Raw genomic sequence first — 13,853 nt, 5'->3', positions numbered from 1 at the left:
GAGAGAAAGGCTGAGAGAAGCTCCTAGCAAGCTCTAGCCCAAGTGAGAGGGTCAGTTCTGGACAATCGTGTGCCAGGGGCACAAGTGGGATTTGGATGAGCCATGTGTGTGAGAAGCAAAGCTGAGGTGATGTAAGCACCTGGGGAGGAGCACAGGCAGAGGAAGAGGAGGAGGAGGAGGAGGGGGGGGAGGAGGAGGAGGAGGAGGAGGAGGAGGAGGAGGAGGAGGAGGAGGAGGAGGAGGCAGCCACCGGGCGGCTGCCTGTCCAGAACAGAATGATGGGCAACTCTCACCACAAGCAACCGAGGAGTAAGCGCCAAAGCAGGATGCATTCAGCAACAGGTACTCTCTTCCTTTCCCTCCTTTTTCTGGGGCTCCTACAGCCAGGGCCTCCCCAGCTGCAGCCGCATGGGGCCCCTGACCCTTGGCGTGACTTGCAGGGGCTGGCAGGGGGCGGGGAGAGTCCGATGGAGATGTGGGTGAACTCCCAGCTCCGCTGCTCCTGCACCAGCCTGAATTGCATAAGTCAGAGCTCCCTGAGCTGGCAGGGGCCAGCCTCTTTGCCAGCAACCCCATGTAGCCTCTGAAGGGTGGCTGGACCATCAGGGAAGTGAGCAATGTGAAGTTTATTGCTAGGACTGTGCTTTCTGTCTGGATCCAGTAGGCAGAGACCTGAAACCATGCATGGCTTATCCTTTAGGAGACTCCTTTGTTATTCAAACCCTCATCTCCCCCAGCAGCCCCCCTCCAATCTTGCACTGTACACCTACACCTCTCCTGGCTCTACCTCATATGCTGCATGCATAGAATGATCCAGACAAATCAGTTTCTTGCTGTGTAATGCCCTGCCCCCACCTCCTGCCCCAGCCCTGGAGGAGAGCTTTCCTCACTGCATGGGTGAGAGGAACACATGCCAGCCTTGAGCCAGTTGCCCTCCTACCCTGGGCATGCCCTGTGCCATCACTTGGCCTTCTCCAGACATGAACTCAAGGGTGCTGGCAGAGTTCCCCCCCAACAGCCTCTCCCTGGAGGCTGACAGTATGGAAATCAGGGAGACAGAATCTGGAGACAACTTTTCCTAGCTCACCTTCCCAAGCAGTGCAAGAGCAATGTGGATGAAACTACTCTTGTCACAACCACTCCACCACCACCACCAACAACAACTGTTTTCCCTCCCGCCTAATCCTCGGCCACTTGGGAAGCATCTTCCACTGCTACCTCTGATCAGGCCACATGCACTAGGGCCAGGGGTACTTTCCCTGCCCTCCTCCATCTATCTTGATAGTACCCCCTTGTCTCCCTTCTCATTGTCCCTCCTCACAGAAGAAGCCCCTGGTTCTCTCTGTACCCATTTGGGAGGCCAGCATCTACCAATCAGGCCAGTGGGAAGGAAAGGAAAGTTTTTGCCAAGTTTCACTCAAGTTTACCATAAGAAAGCAACACACAGATTGGTGTCTTGCCAAAAGCCTGCTACGTTCAGGACCAGAGGGTTGTCTCTGCCTTTTCCTGGGGACTCAGCTGGCCCAGTGGTTACAGGGAGTTGTCCAGGGCCAGCCAGTTCTAGAAGCAGCCCTAGAACGGGGATCTCACAGGGTGTCGGAGCAAAGGAAGCTACAGGAAAACAACTTAGAATGTGCTCCAGCCATGGTGACTGTCACTGGGGTCCACCTGACAGAGCTGGGCTTGATTTGACCTCCTAGGTGGGCTTAATTTGGGCCCCTGTGGGGCCCCAGCTAACAGCAGGTATTCTGGACATTGAAGTGTCTTTGGAATCTTCTGGGGACATACTCTTCTGAACCCACCATTAGGTGAATGGCCCAGCCACCACCTCATAGCATCCTGCTTCTCTGCCACAGAGCTGGAGGCTCAGGACCCACAGGTGTTAAGTGGAGATACTCTGCAGCCCAGTACAGGAGCTTGAGGATCACTTTCCTCATAAGTGCTGGCACTACAGCTCGGGACACTTACAGGCTGCTATTTCATTTCTTAGAAATCATTCTACATCTCCAATGCCAGCTCCAGTCTAGGGTCATCCTAGAAGCAGTAGCTGCTAGACCAGCTTCTGGCAGCATGAGGAAGTGGCCTCAGGGCCACTTCTCCCTCTCTTTCCCACTCCACCTCCTGACCCATTTCACCTCCTGCACCCTGCCTTTCCCCAGCACTGTACCTGCTCACTCATCATCCTTAGCAGTCCCAGAAGCCTTGGTTGAACACTTAGTCCCACTGGGCTAACTAGAGAAAGGACTGGTTTGCCTCTCGGCCCTGGCTGCCCAGGAGATAAGCACAGGAAACATCTGGTGGTCTAAGGGAGGAGGTGAGGCCCAACCACAGGAGGTAGGTCTATCCTAAGGTCACCCGGAAGATCCTTATGGAAGAAGAAAGCACCTCTTCCATTGCCCCTTATCTGCAAATGTCCTTTCTTCAGAGCTCTGACTCAGGCCTGCATCTACTCTCACTCTATACCCTCTCCTTTGGCAGTAAAGGACACATCTACAGACTTCCATAGGCTTAGCCTTCATATCTCTATTCCCCAATTAAACTAACATTTAACTGCTCTATCTCGACCTGAATGTTCCACAAGGACCTCACAGTCAGCTAAGCACACTTCGCACTACCCTTCACCCTTGCAAAGAGGCTCCCCTTTCTCTCATCCATTTTCTCTTGGTGATACTACCATCTCTCCAGTAACCCAAACTCAAAACTAGAGTCAATGTCTGCTCTTCTCTCTCCCTTCCCTCACAATTAAAATTTTCACTCATCCATCCATCCACCCACCCATCCATCCATCCATTCAACAAGTGTTTACTGTTGAGTCTTCCTCTGAGACCTGGCAGCCTCTCCTCTTATCCACTGTCAGTGTGAGTCCAGACCTTTGTTACTTCTGGCCTGTTCCAAAACTGGGCTCCACCTTTGCCCTTCTCCTGACCATGCCTAGTGCAGCAAGCCACCAGAGTGATCTGACCCTGCACTCTCATGCTATGAACCCAAGCTTTGCTAATTTGGGGCAGGGAGGTCAGGATTGCTCCCAATGTGTGCCCCACTTGTCCCAGGTGGTCCAGGGGATCATTTGCACATGATCTAGAGAAAACTTTTTTCTTTTACCTTTCAGAATTCTGCATATATTTTAATGTGTATCAGAAAAAAAAATATAACTAGCAAATCTAACCCATGGTTTCTCATATATTTTTTATTGGGGCAAGATTAAATGTTCTAAAGTGAGTCTTTTAAAATAAAATAGTTAAGTAAATAGTAAATAGTATTACCGGTGGTGCATGGAAATGGAAAAAGTTGAAAATTGCCTTAAGTTTGGGAAGCACCTGTTTCTAGGGTAAAGTGTATGTTCCTTAGCACGACGTGAAGACTTTCCATGATTGGACACACCTACTTCTCCAGCCTTACTTCCTGTTACTTCCTTGATGATCTAGCCATCTTGAATGACTTTTGGTTTTCCAATACACCATGCTCATTCAACTTCCATGCTTTCACAAACGCACTACCTTTGGCCTGGAATGCCCCCCTTCAAGCCTCCGTCTTCTCTTGGCAATTTCCTATTCATCCTTGAAAGCTCGGACTGAGTGTCTCCTCTTCTCTGAAGCCTTCCCTGACTGATCTCTTTCTTCCATACAAAATTTATTAACAGTTTATCCTTTCATCCTCTGTACTAATTTGGTACTTGTACATAATTCTATCATTACTGGCAATGTCTTTTCAATGTGCTTTCATTTGTCTTTTTTTTAAATTAAGATTTTAATTTTTTAAGAGCAGTTTAGGTTCATAAAAATTGAGAAAGCATAGAGATTTCCTATATACCCCCAGCCCCTCTCACACACACACAGCCTCCCCCATGGTCAACAACTCCCACCAGAGTGGGACATTTGTTATAATTGATAAATCTATATTGACACATCATTATCACCCAAAACCCGTAGTTCACATTACAGTTCATTCTTGGTGTTGCATATTCTGTGGGTTTGGACAAATGTATGATGACATGTACCCATCATTATGGTATCATACAGAGTATTTTTACTGCCCTGAGCATCTGTGTTCCAAGTAGTCATCCTTCCCCTACCCACCCCCAAACTCCAGCAACCACTGATCTTTTTATTGTCTCCCTGGTTTTTGCTTTTGCCACAATGTCATATAGTTGGAATTACCTGGTATGTAGCCTTTTCAGATTGGGTTGTCATTTTTATGGTTGTTGTGACATGCTTATCTCCCCTACCAAAATGTGAGTTTCTCAAAGACGAGAGCTAAAACTTATTTATCAAAGGGTGGGAAAGAGCTGTTGACCAGGCCTCGGAAGGCTTGAGTTCTGATCTCTCTTGCCTGTGAACCAGCAGAGTGATCTTAGGCAATTCATTCACTTCTGCTACCTTCATCCTTCAGCTATAAAAGGCTATTAATTTGAGGCACCTGGGTGGCTCAGTCAGTTAAGTGGCCAACTTGATTTCAGTCCAGGTCATGATCTAAGGGTCGTGATATCGAGCCCCATGTTTGCTCCACACTCAGCATGGAACCTGCTTGAGATCCTCCCTCTCCCTCTGCCCCTCTCCCCCTTGCTCATACTCTGTCTCTCAAATAAATAAATAAATCTTTTTAAAAACCTATTCATTCTTAAAGGAGATCCTTAGGCCAACACAACCCCGCCCACCCCCCAAGGGTGATTGAGAAGATGTAGCGTGAGATAGCTAGAAAAACTTTTAGAAAGTTGAAATTGCTTTTCAAATGAAAGGAGAGTGATTATGATTGCAAATGGGGGAATACCATGGGTCTTCCCTAAGAATGGAACCAGTAGTGAGCCCGGCATGTTTGGAGGACCATGGGGAGTGGCCAGGCTGAGCAATGCAGCTGCAAAGCAGGTGGGGTGCAGGTGGACGTAGCACTGGGATGGCCACAGCTTGTGGAAGCATAGGTTGCTTTGACACTGGAAAACCTTGTCTGCCAAGCTTATGAGTTGGAATTGATTTCCCACCAAATTCCACACCCTTTTCTATCTCTTGATTGAGTTATAGCCCTGTTGGCTTATGAATCTGGATGGGGTAGGGGGAGACAGATTGCCAGTGCCACCCTAACTACACAGCATGTGCAGAGCTGGGCATATAGGCACCATCTATTTGAACCTCTATCTCACATAGAAGGGAAAAGGAAGCAATATCACACACCTATAGTACACCAGCATCTTTCATCCACAACTTTAACTTAACCCTCAGAAGAACCTCCACACAGGGGTTGTTGATGCCATTTTACAGATGAGAAAATTGTGACTCAGGGGGAGGGCTGCCTCAGGGTCTGATGACAAGGAAGTCATAGAGCCAGTATTGGAGCCCAAGTCTTTCTGACTGTCACACTTGTTCCTATTGCCATGTGCTTCTTGGCATCTTTGCCACTGTGGCAGGAATTAGTAACCCTGAAGAGCAGGTGTGGTGAAATGAAGGTTCTGCGGTTCTGTTCTGGCAGGACTAGCCAATCTCTATAGCAACAAGGACTGCAATCTCCAGCCTGGTAGAAGTCCCACCACCATATCTCTATTTGATGGCACGTTTGTGTTGTGAGAATAATTAAACTCATTGGAGGCTCTGTATTGGGTCCAGAAACTGGAGCTGAGGATTACTGATCTAGCAAGAGAGTGGAGTATTCTTGAATTTAAGCCTAAACCCGGTGTTGAGGGGGCTTTGGATGCAGACAGAATTGGTATCATGCTGCTTTCTGATCACCCCTAACCCCAGCAGCCATATCTGTGCTGTGAACAAGGTGGTCTGGGCTCCAAGATGAAAATGAGTCCACTTTTATCTTCACTGTACCTAAACAAAATGCAGAAGTCATCTAATTGCATTTGTGAGGTGTTTTCGTAGTAGACCCAGCCCTTTCATATTCATACGCCTCTCAAATTCTCACAATTCTTGATTTCAGTGTGATGGATGCTAAAAAGGGCAAGGGCTTCTGAGAGAGTCAGGTGGCCTCTATGCCCCTGGGGGCCTTCTTCCCAAAGACCTATTTCCTAACCTGACTTAAGGAGCCCATTGGAGGGATGCCTCAGTGGCTCTGTGACTGAGCGTCTGTCTTTGGCTCAGGTCATTCTGGGATTGAGTCCCACATCAGGCTCCCTGCAGGGAGCCTGCTTCTCCCTCTGCCTATGTCTCTGCTTCTCTCTCTGTGTGTCTCTCATGAATAAGTGGATAAAATATATTTTTAAAGGATCCCATTGGGACAACCTGGGTGGCTCAACGGTTTAGCGTCACCTTCAGCACAGGGCTTGATCCTGGACACCCGGGATCGAATCCCATGTCGGGCTCCCTGCGTGGAGCCTGCTTCTTCCTCTGCCTGTGTCTCTGCCTCTCTTTGTGTGTTTCTCTCATGAATAAATAAATAAAATCTTTAAAAAAAATAAAGGATCCCATTGGAAGGTGGTATGGAAGAAGTTGAAACTCTAGGCCACCAAACAAAATATTTCCTGGTGCTCCTCACCTCCCACAACCAAGAGACATGTTGGGGGTGGAAGCATGAGCTCTGGCGCTTGGGACTAATCATGATAGCCACACACACTTCCTGGGACAGAACTGGAAGGGAAGCAAAAAGTGGGTATAAAAAGTGCAATGGCCAACCTAAGGGCAGAATAACAGCGAAATGCCTACATAAATCTGATGCATCCCACCTCACTGAGGTAGGATAGAGCCATAAAGAGCTAATTAGAAGGACAGTTGGGCAACATGGACAATGCTTATGATGAGGGTTCCATGCAAAAAAGCACAGTACAAAATTGTATCTGTGCTGAACTTTTTTTAATAAATTTTTATTTATTTATGATAGTCACACAGAGAGAGAGAGAGAGAGAGGCAGAGACACAGGCAGAGGGAGAAGCAGGCTCCATGCACGGGGAGCCCGACGTGGGATTCGATCCTGGGGCTCCAGGATCGCGCCCTGGGCCAAAGGCAGGCGCCAAACCGCTGCACCACCCAGGGATCCCTGTGCTGAAGTTTATAAACCCTGTATAAGTATGTCTGCACACGAGCAAGGACAGGAAGACAATTGTGGAAAAAGCAAACCTTGATTTATTGTGAGTGGAAGGCCTGTTGGTGAGTTATTCTTTCCCTTAGATTTCCACTAATGTTGTTATAACATCATTTGTGCAAAGAAAAATAAAAACCATTAACATACAGAACAATTGCACTAGCAAATCATTCTGTCAGGCTGAAGAAACCAAATCATATCATTTCTCTGAGCCAGAAAACACACTTGAAAGACATCACTCCAAGAGCAAAGGCCTCTTTTTACGGAAAGAAGCAGCTACAGGAAATGGGGAGATGTGTGGATTTAGTGTGGGCCGCCCCAGGTGTAAGTCCAAGCTCTGAGCCTTACTTTTGAGTTTTGGAGGGGGATAGAGTTTATTTCACCCCTGGTACCCTCCTTTTCTTCATCTGGAATGTAAGGATACTAATAATAGCCATCCCCCCTTACTGGATGGAGGTTGTTTCACAGGGCTTTGTGTGGTGGGAAATGCTGCCTGGTGTAAAGCCTTCTCCTGGCATATATACAAATACTTTGAGACAAAAGCATTAGGCACTGTTTGCCACTGTCCCGCATCAGTTGACAGCAGAGTTAGGTTGGCCTGTGCTGCAAGGTCTTGTCTTCTCTGAGCACTGGATGCCACTGAAATTTGATTAAGCCAGTCAAGCTTTCCGGTTTTAGCTAGGGTTGGGGAATAATTGGTAAAATATCATGGGCATTCCCCTTCCTCTAAAATGCTTAAACTTCATGGAGAGAAGATTAGAATAATTGATAAAGAACATGACAAACGGGATCCCTGGGTGGCGCAGTGGTTTAGCGCCTGCCTTTGGCCCAGGGCGCGATCCTGGAGACCCTGGATCGAATCCCACGTCGGGCTCCAGGTGCATGGAGCCTGCTTCTCCCTCTGCCTGTGTCTCTGCCTCTCTCTCTCTCTCTCTCTCTCTGTGACTATCATAAATAAATAAAAATTAAAAAAAAACATGACAAAGACTTTTTCAGCTGCTCTGACTCTCAGCCAGACTTGGCGTACTAGCTGTACGCCTTCAGGCAAGTAACCTAAGCTCTCGGGATGCCCATTACCTCCTTGGTCTGATGGAATTAGTAGTGCCTGCCCCGGCATGGTTGTGAGAATGAAATGAGGTTCTGGCATGTAGTGAGCAAAGAGCATGGGTCTGCTGTCTTTATTACTGCTTGCAACTGTTAGAGTAGTGGGGTGCCTAGGTGGCTCAGTTGGTCAAGCATCCAACTCTTGGTTTTGGCTCAGGTCATGATCTCATGGGTTGTGAGCTTGAGCCCAGTGTTGGGTTCCATGCTCAGCAGGGAGTCTGCTTAAGATTCTCTCTCCCTTTGTCCCTCCCCCTGCTCTCTCTCTCTCTCTCTCTCTCTCTCTCTCTTTCAAATAAATAAATCTTTACAAACTACTGTGAGAGTAAGAAGGATCTTTAGGGATCACCAAATCAAGGGTTTCTCAATGAGTGTGGAGAGGGGTGTGGAGGGAGTCTTGGGGGAGCACAGTGTGTATATATTATTATTTTTGCCTGTCAGCATTGAAAAATCCTCTGTGGGAAAGACAGACTTTTTGCCTAGCATGGTGGGACCCAGGTATCTTAATAAAGGTGAGATATGTATTTGGAAACCACTCATCTGGGCAGCCTGGGTGGCTCAGTGGTTTAGCGCCTGCCTTCAGCCCAGGGCGTGATCCTGGAGTCCCAGGATCCAGTCCCACATCGGGCTCCCTGCACGGAGCCTGCTTCTCCCTCTGCCTGTCTCTGCCTCTCTCTCTTTGTGTCTTTCATGAATAAATAAATAAAATCTTAAAAAAAAAAAGAAACCACTCATCTCCCACACAACTTTCATTTTACAGACCCAAGAGGTAAGGTGATATGCCCAAGGTCACCAGTGATTAATGTGGATCACACAGTCCAGCTGCTCTCTCCCCACCACACCGCTGTCACCACTGCCCAGGAGTGGTCCCCATGTCCTCTGGGATTGCCCCATTGCCATGGTGGAGATGCCCTGTGCCACATGGCCATGTCCATATGACCATTATCAAGCTGAGAGAAACCAGACAAGACTCTGACATTGAGAAGAAGCAAAAGTGATGTTTGAGATAACAAGGAGAGATGTTCCTGGTAGGGAGTCCTGTACACTGACAGGTCAGCGCCGCATCACCCCCGGCAGTACTTCCAAACAATCTGAGCTAAGGCAGCCTCTTAAATGCCATCTGCATACCTGTGGGGGTAAATGGTCTTTGATGAAAGCTTCATCTCTCTCAATAGCAGATTTCCTGTTTAAAAAGTCAATCTCCTGTCAAATTCTCTGAGAGCACAGATGGAGGGTTGGAGGGATCCTGGGAGCAGGATAAGGCTCTCAATCGCTCCCTGTCATCTGGGTGGAGTGTGTTCTTTGAGTCTACTTTCTGGCATTGGAGATGGTGGCACAGAGCCACCTCTATGAATTCCTCTTGTGAACTTTGTAGACTTGGGGGTCAGGCAGGTGCTGCGGTCTTAGGCTTGCCTCAGAGAAGATATGGCCCTCTCCTGTGCCACATAATGGATAAAAGGCACATACCATCTCTAGCACACTGCTCCTTTGAAATATTCTGACCCACCCAGCAGCCTGGGGCCTTGCTCCTGCTTCAGGGACTGGATTTCTGGGATTTCTGGCTTCTGTGACTTAGCTCCTTACACTTCTGCCTTGGCTTTTATTGACAAACACTGATGCTTCCACCTTCTCCCTTTCCATACACTTGGGTATCTCCACCCCACACCATGACTATCTTCCTGGACATCTGCCCCAGCCTTTGGTTCTGTTACCAGCTCCCTCCTATTGTCTGGGTGCTACAGAGCCTGGCTTGGGGGATGGGAGCTGTCTTCTCAGAGTAAAGAGCAAAACTGGAAAAGTTGAGATCTAATTTGGTGGTCACAGAGCCCAAGGTCACAGCGCTGGCTCTTAGGATGAAGATAGCCTCCATTCCTACCATTGCCAGGCCTCCAACCCCTCAAACATGAGATCTGTGTTATGGAAACTGACACACACCAACCATTCCCCACCCCTTACCACCCAGTACAACAGTTTGCCCTGACTCCACCAAAAAGAGCTCAAAAACCTGAGTCAGGGAAACAAAAGACAAATACCAGGCAAGACTCTAAGCTATAGACTCTTGCCATCCCAGACATGGCCCTAGCCATGCATGATGGTGGCTCCTACTGCAGCAAAAGCAGCCAGCTCCAGCCCAGAGGGGGCCAGAAGAGAAGTGACTGCTGAGGTTGATGACACATTCAGGCCTGTGTGAGGCGAGCCCAGGGATGACAGCCAATCAGAGACCAAGCTGAGAATAAGATCAACGATGTTTCTGAAGGGAAGCCCTCCTGAGCCTTAGGTGGAGGTCCAGCAGGTTCAGGAGGAATACTAGAAGATACAGGCCAGCCACAGCTTAGCCTCTTCCAAACCAAGCAGCATTCTAAGCACTTTTTAAAAAAGATTTTATTTATTTATTAGAGACACACAGAGAGAGAGAGGCAGAGACATTCACAGAAGGAAAAGCAGGCTTCCGGTGGGAAGCCCGATGTGGGACTCAATCCCAGGACCCCGGGATCATGACCTGAGTCAAAGACAGACACTCAACCACTGAGCCACCCAGGTGCCCCCACATTCTAAGCACTTTGCAGATATTAACTCATTCGATCCACACAACAACCTTATAGTATACTATATAGTAGATAAGTAGTTCTATTATCTCCTAAAGGAGCTATTTGAATTAGAAACTGCAAATTCTATAACAAATATATTGATCAGAAATTGAGGCCCTGGGGGGATTAAGTAACTTGCCCAGGGCACGCAGGAGGAGACTGAGATTTGAGCCCAGGCAGTAGGGCTTCCAAGTCTGTCTTCTTAGCTGCAATGCTAATCTGCCAACAAGAGGAAGCTAAGACAGTCGGGCCCCCTTGGCCCTCCACCCACTCTCTGGGTTAAGACTGGACTTCAGTCTCAACTAAGAATTAGCAGATGATTCTCAACCCGGAGAGATTGCAAATACTGTCAATGTCTGGGTTTCCCACCTGAGAAATCCAGATTCAGTTGGTCTGAGATGAAGTCCAGCCTGTGGAGAATGCAGAGGGCAGGGTGAACAGTAGTTTGGGAGAAGCTCCTCAACTTAAAAACACACAGCATCAAAAAAAAAAAAAAAAAAAAAAAAAAACACACAGCATCAGGGTACCTGGGTGGCTCAGTGGTTAAGCGTCTGCCTTCAGCTCAGGTCATGATCCTAGGGTCCTGGGATCGAGTCCTGTGTTGAGCTCCCTGCAGGGAGCCTGCTTTTCCCTCTGCCTCTCTCTGTGTGTCTCTCACGAATAAATAAGTAAAATCTTAAACACACACACTCTCTCTCACACACACACATACACACACACAGCATCTCTCCCATCCTGACAAACAGCTACCTCCCAGCTCTGCCTCACCCTCCAGTTATGGCCCTATCTCTTTCCTCTAACTACAACCAGACTTCCGGAGAGGTGTCTCCACTTCCCTCCCACTTCCCTCCTTAACCTGCTGTGGGTTGGCCTTCAGGAAGCCAGCCTTGCCAAGGTTACCCTTTCAGTGTTGACACAGCAGAACATTCACTGCTTGGGCCTCAGCCTACTTAAATCCTTGAATGCAGATGACAACATCAGCGGTCCTTGCTTCTAGAAACTCACCCTCTCCCAACTCTGGGAACACAATGCGTTCTCCTCGTCTGGGAGTTTCACTCATCTTTTTTTTTTAAGATTTATTTATTTATTCATGAGACAGAGAGAGAGAGAGAGAGAGAGAGGCAGAGACACAGGCAGAGGGAGAAGCAGGCTACATGCAGGGAGCCCAACGCGGGACTCGATCCCAGGTCTCCAGGATCACATCCCCGGCTAAAGGCAGCGCTAAACCGCTAAGCCACCCGGGCTTCCCTCACTCATCTTTTTAGATGGCTTTTTGTAACAAGCCATGCAAATAGGTTCTGAAGATGGGGCCTCAGGAGACCCAGCCCTGCCCCTGCCCTTGAGGAGTTGAGAGTCTTATCATCACTGGAGAGGCGCTCAGCACCCTTGAGGCAACAAAGTGGTTCCCCTAAGAGAAGCCCTGACTCCTTCCTTCAAGCTACTTCCCTCTCTGCATCTCTGGCAAAAATGAGAAAGAGAAGGGTGCCTGGGTGGCTCAGTCTGTGAAGCCTTTGCCTTTGGCTCAGGTCATGATCTCAGAGTCCTGGGATCAAGCCCCATATCAGGCTCCCTGCTCGGTGGGGATCCTGCTTCTTCCTCTCCCGCTCCCTCTGCTGTTCCTCTGCTTGTTCTCTCTCTCTCTCTCTCTCTCTCTCTCTCTCTCTCTCTCTCTGTCAAATGAGTAAATAAAATCTTCTTTAAAAATGAAAAGAGAACAAAGTTCCAGTGACATCTCTTTTCACCCTGGGAGCAAGAACCCAGGATGCCTCCCTTCTGATTAGAAGATAATTAGTGACCAAGACGAGGTGTGGTTTATCTACCTGTGTTCATTTTGCCAGTAGGGTCATGGAGTCCCTTTGTAATGAGCTTCTGGCACAGGTGACCTGTTTCCTGGGTCCTTATTCTTCTAAACACACAGAGACAATTTTGAACAGGATAGGTTTTATTTTTTATTTTTTTATTTTTTGAGAATGAGAAAGACAGAAAGAGAGCAGCAGGAGAGGGGAAAGAGAGAAGAAGAGAGAGAACCCCAAGCAGGCTCCAAAACCCCTGAGATCATGACCCAAACCAAAATCAAGAGTTGGACCTTCAACTGACTGAGCCCCCCAGGTGCCCCTGAACAAGATATGCTTTAAGTGTTTTCGAGCCAATGATTCCCTCATGCTTTGTGCCCTGGGAAATAGAATCTGCTATTGCTAGAATCTGCAGTGTGCTGGCAAGATGGAGGTGGGAGAAGTGGTGAAGAAGGCCAGCAGGGTTCTCCACCTGATGCCATGGAGAGCAGGACTCGATGCTGGATCTCACTAATCTCTGGCTGTTGGACATTGGAAAAGCCTCTTTCCCTCTCTGAGCCTCAGCTCTCTCCCTGTTACTGGGACTACCATCATTAGTACCTGCCCCTGTACTGAGGATGCTGGGAGGTGACCTCTACGTGCTGTAGGCGTGATCCTCTGCCACAGTAGGCACTCACCAAGAGGTGGGGAAACTGTATTGAACTGCATTCAGCTGTGGTGCACGGGCTCTGTCTGGGCCAGGAGAGAAAGTGTGTGTGTGTGCAAGAGAGACTTGCAAAAAACAAGGCCTATCTCTGTGCACGTCTCTCCTCTGGGAAGGAAGGGGCCCACACAGTGACAATAGACCAGGGGCGCTGACTCAGACAGCCAGTTCCTGCTCACTTCCCCTCACTGCAGGACAGCGGCTGGGCTGAACTGGAGGTCAGCCCTCTGTGGGGCTCTGACTCGGGCCTTTGGCTGAGAACCTTACCTAGAGAAAGACAGCACCCCTCGCTGGTCTGCTGGGACAGGACCCACTGAAGCAGTGTGGCTGGGGGTGGGTGGTGGGGGCAGAAGGAAGTAGGAAAGTAGAGAGAAGAACCTCACTTGTTGAATCCAGCGTTGCTTTCCCTGGGCGGTGCAGCCCAGGGACCCCTGCACAGGCACCAGAGCATATGACCAATGGGGTCAAACTGACTTAGCTGGGGTGCAGGGAAACAGAGTTCTGGAGGAGTCCCTGGGTACCTACGGAGGAGCCTGGGGACGGGGCTTGGAGCAGTGTGGGACCCCTCGGCCCCCTGCCTACAGTGCAGGCCCACAACACACTTCCTCACATGAGGATTTACTGGATGTGGCACCTTGGTCATCTACACCTCTAGGA

The 13,853-nt window shown here is 48.8% G+C and overlaps 1 protein-coding gene and 1 long non-coding RNA gene across 3 annotated transcripts in view; one reads left to right on the top strand and one right to left on the bottom strand.

Annotated features, from left to right (window-relative positions):
* The window catches only part of LOC140627510 (uncharacterized), a 31,832-nt gene extending 20,357 nt beyond the window's left edge, over positions 1-11,475 (bottom strand). For both annotated transcript variants that reach the window (XR_012026217.1, XR_012026216.1), the window contains exons 1-2: positions 11,228-11,475; positions 11,070-11,110 (exon numbers count right to left, since the gene is read on the bottom strand). This is a non-coding gene — a long non-coding RNA (uncharacterized lncRNA). The remainder of the gene's footprint in view (positions 1-11,069; positions 11,111-11,227) is intronic.
* Positions 1-13,853, top strand: part of NHSL2 (NHS like 2) — a 254,111-nt gene that overhangs the window by 162,190 nt on the left and 78,068 nt on the right. The window lies entirely within an intron of this gene.

Source organism: Canis lupus, chromosome X, assembly GCF_048164855.1.
Source record: "Canis lupus baileyi chromosome X, mCanLup2.hap1, whole genome shotgun sequence".
NCBI lineage: Eukaryota > Metazoa > Chordata > Mammalia > Carnivora > Canidae > Canis > Canis lupus.
This window is presented reverse-complemented; position numbering and strand designations above follow the sequence as displayed.